The sequence below is a fragment of the Aethina tumida genome, chromosome 7 (assembly GCF_024364675.1).
Source record: "Aethina tumida isolate Nest 87 chromosome 7, icAetTumi1.1, whole genome shotgun sequence".
Lineage (NCBI taxonomy): Eukaryota > Metazoa > Arthropoda > Insecta > Coleoptera > Nitidulidae > Aethina > Aethina tumida.
This window is the reverse complement of record NC_065441.1, coordinates 5,724,699-5,745,458: the sequence shown is the minus strand read 5'-3', so window position 1 is coordinate 5,745,458 and position 20,760 is coordinate 5,724,699. Positions and strand designations below refer to the sequence as shown.

General features: G+C 26.0%; 2 protein-coding genes across 2 annotated transcripts in view; one reads left to right on the top strand and one right to left on the bottom strand.

The window, feature by feature from the left end:
• LOC109603619 (uncharacterized) overlaps positions 1-20,760 on the top strand; it is a 118,619-nt gene that overhangs the window by 24,948 nt on the left and 72,911 nt on the right. The gene's annotated exons all lie outside the window — the stretch shown is intronic.
• The window catches only part of LOC109601806 (chondroadherin), a 116,873-nt gene that overhangs the window by 51,200 nt on the left and 44,913 nt on the right, over positions 1-20,760 (bottom strand). Inside the window, exon 4 of the mRNA XM_049969395.1 lies at positions 736-778. The gene's annotated coding sequence lies outside the window, so the exon portion shown is untranslated. The remainder of the gene's footprint in view (positions 1-735; positions 779-20,760) is intronic.

Below are 20,760 nucleotides of genomic sequence, written 5' to 3'. Positions count from 1 at the left end.
GCCAGTAAAAATAAACAGGCACACAAAGTAGAAAAGTTTAGGTTTGAGTTAGACGATTTGAATGGCCCGTTTGAACAATGCAAAGCGGACGGCGTTATTTACATTAATTTCATCAAGCATTAACATGTTTTTTCGCCATAAAGTCCCAAGTTAACACACAACTCTTGATTTGCGTAAAACCATAAAGCGGCGCACACATGATGTAACCGGTTAAATAACGCGGCCCGTTTTACCTACGCGAAATTCGGTCGGCCAACTAATTACATTTCCATAATTCAGTTAATATGCAAATGTAACACGATGCTTTCGGCTTTTAAAATATGTTTATAATCCCCGACGGGCGCGGCCCGTGTCACGGGGCCAAACAGTGCGGGGCCAGATAACGAAAATGCTTACTATGGAAATATAGAAATTATAGACGTTTTAACGGCTTTTTATATGCAACTGCATGTTCCCCATCGCCGGATACACATTGCCGCCCCTGTACAATGGCCGAATTTGAGCGCGAACTGGAACGGTTCGGCCTCTCACTAATTTCGCATTCGTTTATTTTACGCCTTACACGATGTCCCGGGGATTAATTTGCGAACTTGGCGCCCGGGCTAAATTAAATTTTGCGTAATTACGGTGTTTGTATTTTTTACATTAAATTTTCCCATGTATATATTTTGTTAATGAGGTATTAAATGCGTGCCGGGCACTAAATTATAACATTTATCAGAGTGAAAATGTTACCTTGCTTTCGTCCCTGGTTCACTCTAATAGACAGATGATTTACCTGTAACAAATAGTTCTAATTAGTAAATTTAACTACGATTACTAATTATTATTTATTATACACGCGCTAATAATTAAGTAATTTACATTTAAGCAAGGTTTATTTTGTCTTTAACTTAAATTACTTAATTAACGTTTTTTACATATGCCATAAGTTTGTCTGGAATTGTAATTAAAAGTTTTAATCTATCAAAATGCGTTTTCTAGTTCTCTTAAGTTAATATGAGATTCATTGGAACTTAGTTTTATTAAAATTCCAGGTGTTTTAAACATATAATCTACAAAAGAATTTTAAATTATTTCATGACCTATTTTATAAGGGCCGCAACATGTTTAGTCTCTTTTAACTTTTAATTAACTAGCATAATTCAATTTTCTGAATATTCGTTCTAATTGAGTATTTATAAAATTACTTGAATTTCTGAGAATTTCTCTATGAAATGTTTAATAAATAAATAAATCCGAAGATTTTGAATCTAAAGAAATTTAATGACTTAAAACTTTGTCTTAGAAAGCACGTTATACATTGGTAACTTTGTATTTTTATAATTTTGTAAATTATTTATTATGTACTTTTGAAATATTATAATATAGATATGTAATGTACTTTATTAATTGTAAATTTATAAATTTATGGTTTGAAAAGTACGTAATTTTGTAAATTTATAATTTCATAACTATGAAACATTGTAAACTTTTTATAATGTAACATTTTACTTTTGAAATTTTGTATAATTTATTAATTATAAATTATTTAGTGCTTGTAACTTTATAAATTTGTCTTTATTGTATTTTGTATTTTTCAATCTTAACATTATAATTTTGTTAAGTCATAACTTTCTAACTAACTCTGTAACCTCGAAACTTTATACATTTGTGGCTTTTTAAACTAATTTAATATTGTAAATTTATAGTTTCGTAACTATTAATACTTTTTTAATAATTTTGTAAAGTTGCTACATGGTAACTTTGTAAAATTGTTTTTTTTTTTTTAAATTTAACTTTATAATTTTGTAAATAACTCTGTAACTTTAGTAATTTACATAGTGATTTTGTACTAGTTCTATAACTTTATAACTGTCCTAATCTATTTTTATGTGATTTTCTCAACTTTAATTTTATTTCTACGTAATATAGTAACTTTTAATAAGGTATATAGATTTGTAATTTATTAACTATAAATTGTTTAGCTGTTGTAACCAATTTTGTGTCTTTGAATCTTAACATTATAACTTTTTAGTTTATAAATCCGTAACATTATAATTTCATTAATTTGTAATAATAACTAGATTTGTGTCTTAATATGTAATTTTGTAAACTAGTAGTTTTATAACTTCGTAATATTGTAAATTTGTATGTTTTTAAATTTAAAACTTCATATCTTTTTAATAATATAATTTTATAATTTTTAATTTTTTTTTATAACAAACTTATTAGTTATTAATTACAAATTGTAACTACCCTGTAACTTTATAACTACATAATTATGGAAACTTCTTTTATGACTACTATAATTTTGTAACGTAACTTCGTAAATTGATAACTTTATTAATTTATGGTTTTGTATCAATGTACTATTGTAATTTTATATTTTTATCAGCATTCAATCTTGTAACTTTGTAACTTTGTATCATTGTAAATTTCAAACTTTGTACCTTTTTAATAATGTAATTTTAAAATTTTCTATTACAGGTTCATAATTTATTAATTATTTTGTTTTCTACTTTATAAATTTGTCACTTTATAATTCTGTAATTTTGTAAACTTTTTTCAGAAGTTTATAATTTTAAAATATTTTATCTTTATGTGACTTTGTAAACTTGTATCTTTAAAATTTTTTAACTGGGAATGTTGTATCTTTGAATTCTATTTGTTTATTATATCTTTGTAATTAACTTGGTAAATTTGTGATTTTGTAATTATATTATTTTATTACTTTATATCTTTTTATTTTTTGAATTTTGTATAATTTTTTATAATTTATTAAATATAAATTGTTTAATACATGTAACTTTATAAATTTGTGTCTTTATAACTGTGTAATTTAGCAAATATGTAGTTTTATAACTATGTAATTCTCCAAATTCGTAACTTTGTAACTAACTTTGCAATATTGTGATTTCATAACATTGCAAAATTGAAATTTTGTAACTAATAATGTAATCTTGGATTTTTAAAATTTTGTATAAGAGATTTATAATTTACATATACTACATTGTACTAAATCTTTAATTCTATTACTTTGTTATTTTGTACTTTAATTTATTAACTGTAAATTTAAATTGAGATAGATTTACGACATTGTAAAGAAGTCTTGGAATTGTAGATTTAACAATAGCCGACAACAAATTCCCAATTCATTCAATTCGAAACCACCACGTTTTCTTTTTTTTTTAATTCAATGCTAATAAATTCAAATTGCATCCGCACCCGGCGATTTTTGTTGGTTAGTTTACTTTGAGGCGGCGCGTCGGAATTGAATTGATAGTTTTCGGAATAAAAATGCACAAAAGGAACAATAAATCCGCAAATTTACACTCGACTTGTTCCCACAATTTCTGCTTATTTTCTCTCGCTTCATATTTGTGTGTGTGAGTGATATTTTTGTGCTCTTTCATTCGCCCTCAAATATACACGGACCCATCTGAACAACAGCCGCCGCGGGGGCGGTTGAACTGGTTTTTTTCCTGACCGGCTTCGTCGCCGTTTCGTTCCGAATTAATGCTTCCGGATAATTCCCACGCCAAATCCCGCAAAATACATTTTTGATGGGTCATATACGATATTTAATGGATGAGAAATTATTAATTAGTCACACACTGCGATTATTTTATGTCTCCATTGTGTTTCGTACTGAAATTGCTTTTGTCTACTGTTTCCAAATACAATTACCGAAGTAAGCTTTTTTAATTGAAGCTGAAACTGAAATGGGTGGGTCGTAATGAAGCTTCCGTTTATGTTATATTAAAACACGATAAACCCCCTTTGTTGATATGATATGCACACATTTGTTTTTGTATTAAATTAAACGTCAACTCTTTTGATTATTTTCGAAATTAATAATAATAACATAAAACGTACGTTAATCTACGTTTGTATTCTTGTATCGTTCGCGATATTGGCCCGGTTTCAAATAAAATCAATTTGACGAGTTGGGAGAGCTGAAACGATCTGGCTGTCAGTGTTATGGACTGATATGTAATTTTCTTGAAATCCACCGGTTCATTAAATTTAATTCCAGAGAATCAGCGACGTACATCCGAAACAAACCAGATCGACGTGTATTTTTAACATCAGCATCGCTTTAAATTTTCATGCATGGGTGTATCCAATCGGTCGCTTTTTTTTTCGCGTTTCCCCAACATCATGAATATTTATTGGTACTCTGAATTTGGGGCTTCGTATGCACGGATTTAATAGACTAATTACTCTCATCGAAGATTTCGGAAATTATTTATTGTGATCAATAAACGGGTTTATTTTACATTGTTACAGAAACTTTACACAACATTACATGGATTTATTGACATTCAACTTTCAAGGCATCCAGGACTAACAATGAAAAGGAAACTTTTCATGAACATGAAGCAATTCATAAAAAATAAAAAAGAAATAATTTCGTTAAGTGCAATTTTTATTTTTTTTCCAGTTAAAAGTTTTCTGTTATATTACTTTGTAATTTTGTAAGTTTGTAATTTTATAATTCAATGATTTTGGTAATAATGTAAGATTATTTAAAATGTAATTACACATCATAATTGTAACTATATAATAATGAAACTTTGTAACTAACTTTGTAACTTTGTAACTTTGTAACTAAGTATTTTCGTAACTTTGCAACTTTGGAACTTTTTATCTTTGTAACTTTGTAATTTTGTAACTAACATTGTGAATTTGTAAGTTGCAAATTTTTAACTGTAACATAAATCTATACTTTTGGAAATTTTCTATAATGGATTTGTAATTTATTAAGGATAAATTGTTATGTAACTTTATAAATTTGTCTTTATTAGTAAAACTTATTTTATAACTATATAATTTTGTATCTTTGAAAGTTAATGTTATAATTTAATTCATTAAGTCTGAAGTTCCAATTTTTATAAGTTTTATTTGTAACATCGTAATATTGTAATTTTGAATTGTAATATATGTAATTTTGAATTGTAATATATGTATGTAATATTATATTATACACATATATGTTAATTTATATAAAATTTTATCTAAGAATTAATAAATATATAATAATTTAGAGTTAACATTCTGTAATTTTTAATTAATAACTTTACACTTCGTGTATTTTTAATTTTGTAACTTAAAACGTAAATTTGAAAGATTGTAAGATTATACAATTGAAAGTTTGTAATTCTACAAATTTGTAATTCATTTATTCTGTAGATATATAATTCTGTAGTTCTGTAAGTAATGTAAACGTTTTTAATATCTCCTTAAGATTGTATCGACTGTAAGTTCATAAATTTGTAAGTTTGTACCTTTGTTAGTTAATAATAAAACAGTAAAATTTTGTAACTTTATAACTTTGTCCTTGATAACAAATTTATAATTAATTAATTTATTAATTGATAAATATATAATAATTTAAATTTAACAATTTGTAACTTTGTAAATTTATAATTTTTTAATTTTATACCCAACTTCGTAATTTTATAAGTTTGTAAGTTTAAATGATTTTGGGAATATAAGTTTTCAAGTTTTTAATACAGAAGTTCTCTAATTTTTGGTAAGTTTGTAAGTCTTCCTAAGAAGGTATTGATTTTGTGTTTGGAAGTTTGGACTAATGAATAAATATATTGTAATTTAAATTTAATATTTTTAAACTCTATAATTTTGTAAATTTATAAATTTGAAACTTCGTAATTTTGTAAATTTGAAGGATTATTCATTAATTTTATAGTTCTCTGCAATTTTTATTTTTTTTTACATTTAAAAGCTTCCTCTTCTATTACTTTGTAATTTTATAAGTTTGTAATTTTGTAAGTTTGAAGGATTATAAGTTTGTAATTCTGTAGTACTACCATTCATTAATTTTATAGTTCTGTAGTTTTTTAAGAAAGTATTTTGTAGGTATGTAATTTTGTAAGCTTGTAAGTTGCTAAGTTCGTAAGTTTATAAAGTTTGTAAATTTAAAACGTGAATTTTTAAAAAGAATTTTGTGAAGGATTGTCCGTTTTCTCTAGAGTTTCCCCGCTAGAGCTTGAACAAACACGCCCCGAAATAGAATTTGTTGCAATAATGCCTGACTTTTAAAGGATTCGTCCTGAGAGAAAAGAAAGATATAAATGCAAAAAGATAATCAAATAACTCATACACACACACTAGTGCGGATGACGGTGAGACGGAGACCCTGCTAAACCGAGCGGCAGAAATGGAATGCAAACCGTTTTCATATTTTCCCCAGTAATAAATTTATTTCCACCGAATACAAACAACTGAAAATATAACATTAAATTTTTTTATTGCTAGGAGGACTGGCGGCATAAATCAAAACCGATGACGTTCCCGGAGCCACCGCCCGATAACCCACTTTAAACTCTATTCTATCTCGGCCCCATAATTTATTTTAAATAAATATCGTGAAACGAACCAGACGATCATTTCCAGCGTGCCCGCTGAATAATACTGCATCCCCGAAATGCCCGCGATAAATAAGCGTTTTTCTGCATGGCCTGTTTGGCTGCAGACTTTCACACATCACCAAAACATTTTGTCGTTCAGACTCGCTCCGTTTAGATTTCTTTATCCGGGCCATTCTCTCTGTGACTATAAGAAAAATGATTTAAATATCCCTTTGTTCCAAAGCAATTTTCCTTTAAAGTACACTGCTCAAAACCTTTATGAAAAAGGACATGACATTAATATTATCTAGTACATAATTATAAAAAATATATATATCAATATATTTAAATTGTTAAAATGTTTTGGTATTCAGAATGTAATTATTGTATTTTTTGCACGTAATTCAAAAGGTACAAAACCAATTTTCTTTATTAATGAACAGCATACACTTCGAAATTTGGACCACCTATTTTTGGAGACACTTTGTATTTATTATTTCATAGAAAGGTATTTAATTTTAATCTAAATCCATCCATCAGTCCATCCAATCGTTAATAATATATTAAATTCACATGTTCACCTGAATACTCTAATTTAAATAATTTAATAGTTATAAATGATTAATGCCTTTTAACTTACTTAAATATTTAATAAATTTGGAGTTAAATATGCACAGTACAAAGTCATTTAAAAAAAGTAATCGTAGAGTGTTTAAAATTTATTCAAAGGCAGAAGTAACAATAATTAATAAACGAAAAACCACGTTTTTAATCAAGAGAAAGAACGGAACGTTCCCCGGGACACAGTAACACGACTCGTGACCGGCGACATCGCTTTCTTTTCTAATTAAACGCGCCCGCCTAATGAAACCTGTAAATTGAAGACGTTTCATCCGGATTAAAATTCAGACCCCGACTCCGGTAATATGTGTGAGGCGGGAGGAGGAGAAAAAAAACGTATTAAGATATTAAAATTAATGCAACCATTTAAACCGGCTAGACTCCATCGCGCTTCTGCACGATCCCCGGACCATAACCTAGGTAAGGGAGTGCCGGTGGGGCAAGGGCTCGTCGTACGCGACCGGGGCGGGTTACGTTTCCTTTTCAGCGTGCAGAACACGTCGCAAAAAAAGGGGAATGTTTGGTTTGGAGAGCGGGGCGAGGGATAAAAGCGCACGAATTACCATATAATGGGGAAATAATAATTGAGTTGGCCGAAGAGAATTATAAAATGGCAAGTGTGCCCGTCCGGGTCTTGGTAAAAATTATCGAATGTGTTTTATTATCATTTTAACAAAGAACATAATTTTTTATTGAGATTCATAGTTATTTAGGAGGATGCAAATAAAATATTCATAATATTAAAATAAAGTAAAAACTGATTAGTTATTTATGCTTATTTACATATAAATACTTTGTAATTTTATATAGAAAAATTAATTACAAAAAATAAATTCAAATTTAATCAATTTTAATTATTTTACAAAAATTTTATGCAATATTTTATTCATTTTTTTTTTAATTTTTGGAATAAAACGTTAGAAGAAATATTTTGCTTATTTTTTTGACGGTTTATAAAAAGAATATTTCATATATTTCTAAGGAATTTTGGAAGAGGATTTAAAAGTATATTTTTTGTTTTATTATCAAAAATGTTATTAAAACAAAGATTAAATTTAATTAATATTTATAACTATATATATTATTTTTACAGGTAAATTAATTTTAAAAAATAAATCATAATTTAATCAATTTTAATTATTTTAAAAAAACGTTAAAAAATATATGAATATCTGTAATAAAACCTTATTTTTTGTCAGTTTATAAAAAAATATTTCAAAATTTTTAAAGAATTTTTAAAAAAATATGTTTGAAGAAAGAAAACTCATTTTTTGGCGGGCTATGAAATTCATATTTTATTATTAAAAATATTATTAAATTAAAGTTTAACTCTAATTAATATTTATAATTATAATTATTTACATAGAAATACTTTGTAATTTTTGTATTGTATATAGATAAATTAATTCTGAAAAATAAATCAAAATACAATCAATTTTAATTATATTACAAAAATGTTAAGCAATGTTTTCTTTAAGTGTTTATTGAAAAACATTAAAATATATGAATATTTAATCTGTAAAGAAATAAATAAATAAAGTAAATTTTATTATTAACAAGGTAGGATTAGACGTTTTATTAGTAAAAATATTATAAAATAAAAATTGATTCAATATTCTTTTACTAAAATTTTTAAGCAGTTTTTTGTATGTTTTCTTTAAAATTTTATTGAAAATCATTAAAATATTTATTATAATCTGCAATAAAACGTTAGACAAACTATATTTGTTAATTTATATTTTACAAAAACAGTATTTCAAATATTTTTAAGAAGAGTTTTTAAACACATTTTTGAGGAAAGAAACTTATCTTTATTTAACAAACACAAACAAAATACATTGTTTTTTATTAAAAATATATATTTTAGGTAAAAATGATTAAAATTATAAATGCTTGAGATGTACGAATCAAAAAATTAATTAGGTGGATAAATAATAATAAGAGTTTATTTTATATTCCTTGTGGTATTCTTGTTTATTATAGTGCTGATGTAAAGTGTAACTTGTAAACACAAAATGTTCCTGCTGCAGAATTATTCCTCGCTAATAACTGTACAAACATAGATCAAATCGTGCAGAACGGAATTATCGATCAAAGATTTTAAAGGCGATAGCCCGTTTGTAGCAGGAATCCGAAGGCATTATTCCAGAAATTGTTGATGGGAGAGCCATTAGTTCCCCAGCCGAGTGTTCCGACCATCGATAATAAGTATTCGGATTGGAAATACGAAACGAAAACTATTTTAAAACGTGGATGAGAGAAATAAATCGAATGGAGCTAAACGTCGATCCGTTTATTTATTAAATTCGAACAGGTAAAGAACATGAGCCGGAACGATTTATTATTTACGTTGCTTAATTATTGAGTGCGGGGCCAAAAGTCGGAACACTGACCAAGCCAATTCGGATAAAATGAAGCCGGACACGAGCCAATAAAAAAACCCGACTTTTAATCTACTCGAGAAGTTTTACAATTTATAAGGGAAAAGGAGACGCAAAGAAATCGTTGCCTTGTATTTTACGGTGTCATAATGAAAGTCGTGTTTTATGCCCCCTTATGTTTTTCTTCTCCTTGAGATTTAATAAAATATCAAGTTGTTGCGATAAAAAAGGAAATATATTTACGTTACTTTTTTGGATTCATTAATATTGGCTATAAATTTTATCATTATTTGATGTGGGAAATATTTTTAAGAAAAAAAATACTTTCAATTATTTTAGGAAAACTTTAAATATACCTAACATTAATAAAATATATACCAAAAATTATTTTCATCTTAAACAAGGAATATATTGTTGTATACAAGTTTAATAAGCATTCTTGTTTCTTTTTTAAATTGTTGTGTGTGAAAATTATGTAAATATCTCTAATAAAATTATAATATAATTGTATATTTTTTTAATTTTAAAATAGTTAAAATAATACTGTTGTTTTCTATGGTTTCATACATATAAAAGAATTAATTAATAAGTGAATATTAAATATTACGTTATAACTAATTATTGATATGTTCAATTGAAAATTTAATTAATTTAAATAATTAAATTCTCATCAAAACTTTTTATGAAATTATTGATTAATAATCAAAGAATTTGTTATATAAAGTTTCTAAATTTTAATATATGTTATATTAAAAAACATTATTACGTTGTTTAAGTGTTCTATATATATATGTTTCGGATATAATATAATATCAAAGAATTTTTTATAATACTGTTTTTGGATTTATTAATATCAGTAAATATTGTATGGTTATTTGGTTGGAAAATATTTTCGCTAGTTTAAAAAACGTTGATAATTCGTAAAATTCGTAAAATAGACATGTTGAATTTATGGTTTGATGAACAATCTCTTGGGGTATTTGGTTAAAAAAAAACTAAAACCCAATGTGTACATTTGACAATTCAATTTCCGATAATTCGCAGTAAATATATATCCCGGGTGCGGAAAATTGGAAAATTTTTGTTTGAAATTTTAAAACAATTATAGATAACGGCAATTAGTGCAGAGCGTAATTCGGACATGTAAATTGAACAAGATAAATTACGGTCTAATTTATATAATAGTAACCGGTGGAATATTGGAAGTTAACAAATAATGTATGCACATTTCTGTGACATATCTAAATTTGAAATATCCAATGATGTATTGGATCGAACGTTATCTAGATTAATTAGGATCCACATTTTATTATGTATTGCTCAATTACAATTACGGAATATCATTAAAATTTATTACCGCAAAATTTAAAGTCATATTTATTGCGATGACTCCGGACTACACTGTATAAATATAAATAATCCATAAATTTGTTTTCAATTAATTTTAATGTTGAATAATCAATGCTGGATATCCCAATAATAAACTCATTAATATTTGTCGAACCGATTCCAGCTTTTTGATCCTTGTCATAATTAAACAAGAATTGTTTATTCCAAATTACGCTGGTGTAATATTTGACACACACACAAATACTAAGTATGTAGCTGTATGTATTATCCGCAATTTACATTTAACTAAATACGTTACACACAATAACATTTTTATTAACATTTGGCTGTTTTAAAATTTTATCGATTCAACATCAATGAATTTATCATAATTACGACCGAATCTGAAATAGACAGAATTTTTTTTAATCTTTTTAAAAAATGGCGTGAAAACCATTAAATTTCATTTTAATTTTGGTAGACGTTTATGTGCATAAATATTGCATGGATGATATTTATTCGATGGTCAATAAAAATGAATTATATCCAGCGAATTTTATTTCACTTAATTTTAAAAAAAGCTTTTATTATTATTTATAGTTAATTACATGTAAATATGTTTGTTAAAAACCATTTTGCAACTGCTGTTGTTTTAAATAATTAAATTATCGATTAAACATTCAGAACGAAACATATTAATTGACGTTAATTACATATTAGTAGATAACCAAGCTCAGTTATTTATGGAAACAATTGAGTTCTTTTATATACAGGAGCTTAAAAATATTTTGTTATGAACCTTATTTAAATTAAATTTTAAATCAAGTATGTACGGTATTATCGTTATAATAATTAATTTTACATATTTATATAATTAACATTGTATATATTGATAATGAAATTGTTTTAGAATTAGGCAAAATAATGTGGTATTTTATAATTTGGATTTATATTAATATGAAAATCAAAATTAAAGTATAATTAACTCGTTTGATACATTAAATTATCGAATATTAATGTAACTAATCCATTATTAGTAATGTATTAATTTATAGAATGTGTAAACAAAATATAAATATTAAAACCTACTTTATAAAATTAAAAATTATGAAAATTAAATATATTAAGTGACTTGGTTTTAACCTTTTTTAATTAAATTATCTGACAATTATTTGTTTCTTTATATACTAAATATTTTTATTATTGTTGTTTTATACAGTATTAGAAAAACTACGATATTCTTATTCTATATAAATTAAAGAATTGCTTTAATTTTGTGCATTGAAAAATAAAAAAGTACACAAAGAATAAAATTAGACTAACTTACCATAATAGACACAACAATAACAAAAAAAAGAAAACCTTTAATTATTATAAGTACTAGCATCCAATTAATATATTTTAATGAGCTGCTATAATTACAGACAGCACTGTATATTGAATAATCTAACAAAGAGAAACACTTTATTATAAATATATTAATTAACATTATTTTTAACAAATAATTAATGAAAAATATAATAAAATATTTAAAATTTCACTTTGATAATAATATAATATAAAAGTAATAATAAATAATTGATACATATATTGCGCTAAAGTTTACTGCTGTGTACAATCAAAAATTTGATTTATTTAAATAATGAAATTTTCATCAAAACGCTCCATGATAAAATTATTGATTGATAACTAAACAGTCTGTATTTGATTATTATAAAATATTAAATAAAATTTAACAAATAATATTCCAAAATTTAAAAATATTCATATTATATATTTGTTTTATAATATTAATTATAAAATATATAAAAAATCCCAATTGAATTGTTGTTATATGAAGTACTGGGAAATCCAATAAAAATTAAATATGTACGAGTTTGTAAATATTGAAAAAATAAAATAATTTATCTATGGTTTAAAATAAAATTGTTTTTATTCAATATTTTAAAATGCCTGTATATTTGATAGTGATACAATTACAAACCTTTTACTATTCCTGTTTAATTTAATATTTTTTTAAATAAATTGATTGGATCTCAGTATATTATGCTGGCCCTAAAAATGAACTTCCGACACTGAAAAATTGGTTCCTTAAAATTAATTAAGATTAAGAGCTCATCTTCGAAGAGCATTTTATTTTATGAGGATAATTAAAATTACAAGGATAATCAAAGTTAAATATATATATATATATATATATATATATATATATATATATATATATATATATAAATATATAAATAAATATATATATATATATATATATATATATATATTATTAATCTAACATCTAAAAATTGATTAAGGATGAAAATATTGCATATTAATAAGTCTGTGACAGTACTGAAATATAATTATGATTAACTAAATTAATTATGGAATACATGACTTTCATTAATAATTTTGTTGTTTTTTTGACCATAAAAACTGTTATTATTTCTCTGCCAGATGACACAGAAAACTTTTATATGCCATGCATGGAGTTTTATAATATTGATTTTTCATCAAATATTCATATAAATCGAATGATTAATAAAGAAGTTAAAGTGTTTACATCACACACCCACATTATATAGTAATACGAAAAAAAAAACTAAATTTGAAAGAGTAATGCACATATTGTGGGATATTTTTACAAGAGAATTCGATCCAATTGAAATTCGTCGTGCGACCCGTGTCTTCTTTGTGGCGAATTTCCTATCCGAAGGCGTTAAACAGCGCCAAAAACAAAATAAACGGAACGATCGTTCTTGTTGCCCGTATATTTATTGGGACACGTCCGCGCGAACCGGAACGAAATAAGCAATGCCCGCGGCGTGCACCGCCACAAAAACCGGATGATAATCGCATTTGCGGGGGCGGACGACGCGCCGCCACCGCAACATTTAGGCGAAAATTAATAAGGCCGAAGAGTCGGGCGCCGAACGGATCATGTGGACGGGGGATCGCGTCGTCGGCAGCGCCAATTGGACCCGGTCACGTACCGATCAGGTAACCTAATTTCGTAGACGTAGTCGGGACCGCGTTAAAAGCTGCCGCCGCGTCTTAACCCCCATCCGGAACGGAAATGACGACCGCAGAGCGGCCCGGAACCGGAATCTGCCACGTACCACGTTGAAACATTGCCGTTGCACTCACACCCGTCCCTTTTTTGCCGCAGAAACGGATCCTTGTTTATTGCGGAGGCAAGTTTTCTGACAAATTGTCTTTTACACTAACAATAATTATTTATTGACACCACTTCTTAATCCTTTGTGAAACTACGAATATGTGATATATTTATTATTTATTTCTTTGCTGACAAATTAATAATGAAGGACTGGTTCTCTGTAAGTTTTAGAAGTACAGTCGCACTTCGATAACTTGAACCATCATTTGGCACAAAAAAAATCTGTGTTATAAATGTGTATCTTTCATGTAAGTATGATCTACTCTTCGGCTCATTAAGGAGCATGTTTTGATCGATTAAGAAAATACTATTTATTAGAGAAAAATTAATTTTAAATTTGAAAAAAATGTTGTTTTTTTTCAGTTTTCTCTTGAAATTTTTATGATTTTTTTGATATTATAGTTCTTGGTTAATTGAAAAATAAAATAAAATTTCTTAGAGAAAAATTAAATTTAAATTTAAACAATACTGATATTTTTGAGGTTTTTTCCCTGAAATTTTTAAGAAAAAAAGTGTGAATACTTTTTTCAAAAAGCTCATCAAAAATAGAATATTAAAATAAAAAAAAGCTACCTAACCTAGTATAACCTAAACTACGCTAATCGAACCCAACCTATTTTCAAAAAGTTCATGAAAAATAGAATATTCTCAAGAAAAAAAAATTAAATAACGTAATTTTTCAATTTTTTATAAATTTTTGAAAATTTTGTAATTTTTATTAAATTCAAAAATAATTATATTTTTTTACAATTTTCTCATGTTTTTTTTTTAAATATTCTATTTACAAACAAAAAGTTTGAATTATTAAAGGACTCAAAAATATTTCAAGAAAAAACATCAAAAAATCAGTATCTTTTAAAAACTGAAAAATTAAATTATTGTCCATTGTTTTTTTTAGGTTAGGTTAAGTTAGTATCAGTTTCTAATTTTTTTGACATACAGTATAAAAAATAAAAATACAAAAAAATTTCAAGGACAAACTTCGAAAATCAAATTTTTTGTCTATTTACGATGTAAAAATTATAAAATTTTCAAAAATTCAAAAAAATTGACAAATTACGTTATTTACAAATTTTTAATGTGCTATTTTTAATAAACATTTTGAAAAAAATAAGCATATAGTTAAAAAAATTTGTTCATAAATAATTGAAAACAAAAACGGCAAAAATTAGCATTTTTTCAAATTTAAAATTAATTTTCTATAAGAAATATTATTCTTTTTTAATTTATCAAAACATATTCTTTATTGCGTCGAAGTGTAGAATATTTAAAAAAAAAATATATATGAAAAGATGTTGATTTTTTTGTAGCCAAAAATAGGTGAAGCCGCGATTCTAAACAATTACTAAATTTACGGGATTTTTAAACCGGTTTTTACAGATAAATAATGTATGTTTTATTCAAATAAATGCAACAAATTTTAAAGAAGATTAAATTACGAAGCATACGTATGTCAATATTGGTTTGCAATTTATCAAAAAAGGAAAAACTTTCTGATAAGTTCCATACAAATAAAGCAGCTTGAATGGAACCGCATAAAACACGATGTTTTATTGAATACACAGCACAGTTAAAATCGGTGAAAGCAATGTCTGTCCAATTCAAGCACGGCCGTAATTCAGACTTTAATACGGCCGTAAACTATACGCTCCATTTAAATTTATTTTCCGTCATGGTAAATGTCATTAATAAATCATAAATTACAATGTCGGGTGTGGATCGATCATTGGCGTCTTCGCCGTCGGTGTTAACTACGTGTTTTCCTCCACGGTTCCACGGCGAGGCCTTGTGAAATAACATTTCATACGCTTTGCATGTTTATTGTCGGGAAAAAGAGGAAAATAAGCAACCAACTTGGAAAAATAAGCCGCGATAAAATTGACAGAGGCTCTGTTAAATGCCAATGTTCCTTAGAAATTCTGTTGGCACCTCGATGGTGGTTTTCTTGTAGGAATAAAGTGATTTTTTATAAAACATTGACGTCACTACGTGCCTTAGTACATACAAGTGTGATGTTTAATTTGCTTCAACCTTTTAATCAAACTTCTGGAAACATAAAAACTTTAAAGAAATTTAAAATAAATCTATGACTTGTGAAAAAGACATTTTAGACGACAATAATTCCAAACGTTTGTAGTAAAAAGTTCTAGTATTACAGTAACAAAAATTCCAATCTTACAAACTCCATTTCGACATACTTTGCAATGTAAAAATGGAAGATGTAAAATATGCGTTGTGCAAGAATATAATACTGCACGTAAAAGGATTATTTGAAACAGAATTTTTAACGATTTAACCCGGGATAAAAGCAGACTTAGTATTTCATTATAAAGCACAATCGAACTAAAAGAACAAATATCACAAATATGTGTTTACCTCAATTTTGCCCATCACAATTGCCATCAATTTTAACGCTATAGGTGCGTGCAATTTTTCGAAATTGGATGCTGTCAATTCTAGATCAATTGTGTATTCTGATTTTTAGTCGTACAATAGTGATTGGAAACATGAGATTCGTATTTAATTTCATTATTTAGTGATAAATATTTTCCATACGATGTGGTAATTTATAAATGGGATTTATGCAATATAAAACTTCAATATTTTATTACGTTTTTATTAAAATATTATGATTTATATAAAATAACATTATGGAAAGATGGTTTGTTTTTTTTTTCTAGATAAATTCCAATAATAATACAATATATGAGTGGATTTAGTGTTTATCATTTACCACAACTTATTCTTATAGTAAAACGGATTGCCTCGCTAAAAATGGTCCAAAATATTTAATATTAATATTTATTAATTAGTTAATTCTGGAACAAACTCAATTAGTAACTTACTAGTTGACGTTTAAATTATTATTTAATTATTCTCGTTTATAGCAAAACTGTGGTTTATAAATTATTATATTATGGAAAACCATTATCAAATCGTTTTAAAAATTCTTAAAAAATTCACGTTGAAACAAGGATATTTGATATGATTACTTATTAATTAATCCTTGTCGTGACTGTCGTAGACAAGAACTAAAATATTAACACTAATTACCCCAGATTAACTCACTTTAATAATACAGACATCCTAATGGATCTGTCCTAATGTCTGTGAATTCTTAACCTTAAGTATGAAATTGTAAGCGGCCATGAAAACATTCGAAATAAGTTTATATGCGTCCCCAAAATAGGCACCGAAATGTGCTTTTGTCCACGTTATCTTCTTCACTTTACGACCACTCGTAACCGTATTCGTTTTTCTAAATCTCCATGGTTTTTAGAAGACGCGTTCAAATATTTTATAAAGACAAAATCAATTGGATACAGTTGACAGCTTCATTTGCAGGAACTCGGAGAGAAATCCTCGTATGTCCAAGTCAGCTTAAATTGGAACGTTTCAGTTTTACGGTTTTCCAAAGGGGTGTGAAATTTTTGACGCAAACCACATTGCCGGAATACTTAATAAATATATCGCCGATGTTTCAGCAACATTTCCCGCTGTGCTGAACTTAATTTCGCTTGCCGTTTAAAAAGTCCCATTTCACCGGACTTTATGCTGAATTTTAATGGGACCTCGTGATTTTTAATTAGCATTTTTTTTTGAAATGTCGGTTCGAACCAATGAGAAAAATGGAATATTTACCTTGGTCAGTTGGAATACTAATTAATGGATTAATTGCATTCTGTTTGTGCTACCGGTCACCTTTGAAGTATTGTTTGGAAATTTTTCATTAATACCTCACAAGAAAAATACAAATAAAATATTAAAGTTAATTACTTTTGTCGTCGCTAGTTATTAATGTTTTAAATTCAGTCTTGACTTTTAGGAATTCTTTTTTTCGTGATTTTCATCATTTGCTGAATTTATTTTTAATTGGCAATCAGAATTAAATATTAATTATCAGTAATTACGTTTATAATCAACCTCGTTTTCTGCTAGTAATTATTTAGTGATCAACAGTAAGTAATTAATACTAAAACAATATTTTTCCTAAAACTCTAATAAGTGAATATAATCACATAAATTAATATGGCTCTGGAATAGTTAATATAAGTATCTGTAATTCGTAAATGTAACAAAATATTAATGTAGAAATTAATATTGTTTGATTGTTGATTGAAATTTGAAGTGGACCAATAGTTTCATCATTTCATCGATTAACTAAATATTTACAAGCGAATAAATATATTATACATAAGATATACTCAAAATTGGAATAAATTATTCGATGCTAACTAATGGTTAGGAAAAATTTTATGTGCAATATTTTTTAATTATTCTTTAAAATTATCTGTAAAAACTTAACAATTTATATATGATTATCAACTCTCGATAAATAAGATTAAAAAATATATGTGAAAGTGATTTAACTAAAACGAAATTAAAAAATTAAAATGAACCAATTAAATAAAAATAAGTAAATAAATTATAAAATTAAAAAAATAAAATTAAATTTAAGAGATATAACCAATTATTATAATAATAATAATAACAGAATTTAATTTTATAAAATATAAAAAAATACTTCATAATTTAAATTAACCAATTAAATGAAAAAAGAATCAATTAAATAAAAATAATAATAAAATTTATAAAATTTGTTATAAAAAATTGAATTGAAGTAATTAAATTAAAATAATAATAATAATAAATTTATAAAATTCAAAAAATTAAACTTAAAAATTGAAATTAAAATAACCCAATTAAATTGTAAATTAAATAAATAATAATAACAAAAAAATTTAACCTTATAAAACATAAAAAAAATATTTAAAAAAAAATTAATTAAATTAAATAAAAATAATAATAAAATTGAAATTTATAAAATTTATTACAAAAAATTAAATGATAGTTAAATTGAAAAAATAAAGTAAAATAATTTTATAAAATTCAAAAAATAAAACTTTAAAATTAAAAATAAAATAACCAAATTAAAAATAAGGAAAAGAAAAATTTAATATGATTTAAGTATATAAAACTTAAAATATTAATTAAATTAATCACTTAATTAAAAATAATTTAAATTTACAACGAAAAAAATATTATAAAATAATAAATAGATAAAATAAAAATATCAATTTAAAAGCATCAGATTTAAAAAAATAATATAAAAAATTGACAAATTAAATAAAAAAAATATAAGATTAAATTTTATAAAATTAAAAAAAAAAAAAAAATAAAATGAACCAATTAAAATTAATATTATAATAGAAATAGTAATTCATTTTCAAAAAAATATTATTAAACAATTTATTTCAAAAAAATCTTCAACAGTCTTAAATGACATACAAGATCGTGCCTTATTTTCATTTAAATTCTGCATAAGTACATCACCTTTCTGTACCACCTTTCGGATTTGATGGGTTTAAAAAACCGGATTAAAAAAAGAGTGATAAGATATTGAAATACGGGGCTGCTAACTACAGTTTTTTTAGACTCAGGATTATATAAGAGCGGTTTAATATTTCTGCACGTCGATAAGAGTTATGTAACATTGAATTGTTTTCTTGCTCCTCAATATGAAGGTATATAATTTTTTGATCTTGCTCATTGGAGTAAGAATCATTTAGCAAATCCATTTTAATCAAAATGTTCGTAAAAGAGTCTTCTATCCATTCAAGTAGAGAAAGTATTGGTTTTGATCCATTTCCTGCTTCATGTTAAAAGATGAAAAATGTGACAAAAACAAACTATACAAAAGTTTACATGATGAGTTTTATTATTAATATGATTTAGTAACTGTCGGTAAAAGGGTGTTGGATGTAACAAAATATTTTTGTAGAAATTAATATTGTTTGTTTTATTGATTGAAATATTGTGTCTAATTTCAAATGGGTCATTCGCATCATCCGACTATCGGTTAATAAATATTTACAAGCGAATAAATAAATTATATAAAATGTACTTCCCATGTTGTTGCAAAACCGCAGCAGAGTCTCGGACATTAAAATTCACAAGAGTGGCAAACCCATAGTGGACTGCATCCAGTCTCGAAAGTTATGGTAATTTTTATCGAACGAACATGCACTGATAAAGAAGATAAACCGTATACAGTGGAAATTGTTGGTCGGTAATAAATAACGATAGCGAAAATCGAGATATACACATATGAATATTTGTCGGTGTTTCATCCTATTAGTTCGGTTGCGCTTAATGACGAAATATGAAGCCCATTTTTTATCAACGCGGTTAAGCCGTCAAAAATGCTTGTTTCGTGATAATGCTTTTCCGTGCGGTGATGGATTTTATCCTTGCACATCGCATATTTTATATCACGCATTTTTTACGTTTGCCAAGTCCGACGGTATGGAGTCGGTAAGCCCGGGGATTTTCGGCTGTTCCGCCGCAATTATACGTATGCAAACAGGGCGGAAAATCTCGCTGAAATATTGTGTATTGCGTATTTTTGTTGTTACGGTTAAAATGTTTCTGTAATGTAAATCGGTTTAATTAGTTTCTTTTGTCTCCGGACGATCTTGTAAATAAATTAATTTTAAAAAGAGTCGCGCCATCTTCACTGCATTTTAAAGTTAATTGTCTAATCTAAATAATCAAGCAATTAAGTTTCAGCAATTTGGAAACAATTTATTTCTAAATGAAACTTTGTTTTGTGCTAAAACATTATTAATAGGATTCTTTCGGACACTTTAAAGTTAATGGCAACTTAAACAGAAAGTGTACAGACAAAATAAACAAACAAAATAAGTTTGAAAACCTCTTGGAATTTTTTAATAATTATTAAATTTAAGATAAACAATCTTTGAAATACTTACTTACTACTTAATTAAAATATTCAAATGAATTAGGATAAGATATTTGAAAACATAAAATTAATTACCTTTTTGATGTAGTTGCAATTATGCAATTTATTTGCGCATTCACGATATTTAAACATTTATTAAACATC